Source organism: Myotis davidii, unplaced genomic scaffold (assembly GCF_000327345.1).
Source record: "Myotis davidii unplaced genomic scaffold, ASM32734v1 scaffold362, whole genome shotgun sequence".
NCBI lineage: Eukaryota > Metazoa > Chordata > Mammalia > Chiroptera > Vespertilionidae > Myotis > Myotis davidii.
This window is the reverse complement of record NW_006297152.1, coordinates 1,075,439-1,077,448: the sequence shown is the minus strand read 5'-3', so window position 1 is coordinate 1,077,448 and position 2,010 is coordinate 1,075,439. Positions and strand designations below refer to the sequence as shown.

General features: G+C 50.3%; 1 long non-coding RNA gene across 1 annotated transcript in view; it reads left to right on the top strand.

The window, feature by feature from the left end:
- Positions 1–333: 333 nt before the first annotated feature.
- Positions 334–2,010, top strand: part of LOC102770610 — a 29,866-nt gene continuing 28,189 nt past the window's right edge. The window contains exon 1 of the long non-coding RNA XR_001515379.1: positions 334–592. This is a non-coding gene — a long non-coding RNA (uncharacterized LOC102770610). The remainder of the gene's footprint in view (positions 593–2,010) is intronic.

Sequence of the window (2,010 nt, the reverse complement as noted above, 5' to 3'; positions counted from 1 at the left end):
TCTGCTAAGTGGGGGTAATATCCAACTCAGGGAGTTTTTTTTTTTAATCGAGTTGCTGACTTTTACGTTAGTAAAATTATTCAGCACACGATTGCTGCTCAGTAAATGGAACCTATTTTGTCTACAAATGTGTGCTCTACACACTTGAGCTGACAGGTACTTCTATACAGACACCCCCTATCCCCAATATTTTGGTGAAGCTAATGTGATTGTCATTCCATGTATCAATCATGATGAAGCTAACATGATGTATGCACATTTTAGTTCATGCTTCGCGGCTACTTGGAGCATTTTAGATGCTCACCTCCCCACATTTTAGGCCACAAAAAATAAATGAGAATTGGTGGGTGTTTGGAAGCTGGGCCCTGTGACAGCTCTTGGACCTAGAACTGTCTATCAGGCCCCTTGGCAGACAGGAGGCATTTACCAATCTAAATTTTTCTTTCTTTCTTTCTTTTTGGTCCTTTTACCTTACCTGCTTTATAGATGGAAACCTTTCTTATAGAAGCTGCGCATCAGACCCATGAACCTACAGGACAAAACATTCTATTCAAGGAGGGAACAGCAAGAAGGAAAAGGTCAACATTCCTAGGTAAAACTAAAAAAAAAGATTATATCATTTATCATTATGTTTTTACATGTCAGAATAAACAACTGCCCCAAATCTACATGTAGTAAAATGCAACCCATCATGAAAGCATGTTCAAACCAATGACCACAGGCACACCCCAAAGTAATTAAGAGCCTGGCCAAAGACAGCTGCGAGAAGGAACAAGCTAGGTGGGAAGGTGCCATCCCTGGCTGTGACTGCAGCAGTGTGAGGGAAACAAGCCAGAGGAATGGCTTGGGCTGAACCAGCAGGGACCAGATCAAGAAGGCTGACAGTTTTAGAACGGGAGATGGCCATGAGAGCCTAATTACACATTCCAAGGAAGGTGTTTTGCTGGTATCCTCAGAAGGCTTCAGATAAGTAATCTGGGTGTATTGCTGGGAAGGGGTGAGGAAGAGAATGCCAGCTCCGGGTGTCCACGGGCCCAGCCCCTAGTGAATGAACCCGGGGGCTGGGAGCCAGCCAAAGCCCAACCATCCAGCCAGATGCCTGTCCTCTGAGGGCTGGTGGATATCTTTAGGCAGGTGTGGAAGATTCCTGCTCTCTGGCTACTCGCTGGAGGGTAGGCTTGGAATTGGCAGGGGCGGGAGGGGGGATGTCTGTGACTTTAGGGGACAAAACAAAGAACCTCTAACTACAGCGAAACACTCACCAGGAGTCAAGCTGTAGGGGGATAGGTAACAACTTCTGGTTTCTTATCCCAAGCACCCTCCTGGCTAAAGGAGTGCTTTTGCCTATACTTGTGGGAAGGGGATGGAAAGGGACAGGGCAGAAGCTGAGAGGGGAAGCGTGCTGTATGGGGGATTGAGTATGGAAGGGCAGGGCAGGTAGGGGGGGATAGTGGGTGTGGGATGGGGAGAACAGGTGGGAAGGGAGTGTGTGGGTGGAGAGACATTGCTGAGTAGAGGTGAAGCCAGAGTGTAGATGAAGGGATGGGGTGGGGAAGTGGGTGTCAGCAGGAGGTGAATGGGGTGGTGGGGGTAGCCTATAGCTAGGGGTGGCAAGGAAGCAGAGATAGGGGAAGAGTGAGGAGGTGGGAGTTCTATTGGGAGGAGCCTGTACCTGTGGTAGGTAGAGGGTACCTGGTGGGGGGGACTGGGGAAAGGTTTCCAAGACCCAAGGAGCTCCAGTGCCCCAGGGCAGGCTAGGTGTAAGGCCCACAGGAGGGAGGCTAAATTCGGTGCTTGCTTAGTTAGACCCAGGAAGAAGAGCTAGGTCTTCCGCCCTCCTGCCCTTACTTCGGCTGAGAGACTTTGGCACACTCGCTAAACCCAGGTTGGCAGGAAGGCCTGGGTCCCCACCTCCAAGCAGCAGCCACAGCAGGTGCCTCAAAGGCTGGACATCCAGGACTCTTCTGGGAGGCGGGTGTAGGGTCGGAGACCCGTGCCTTACCCAGCAGC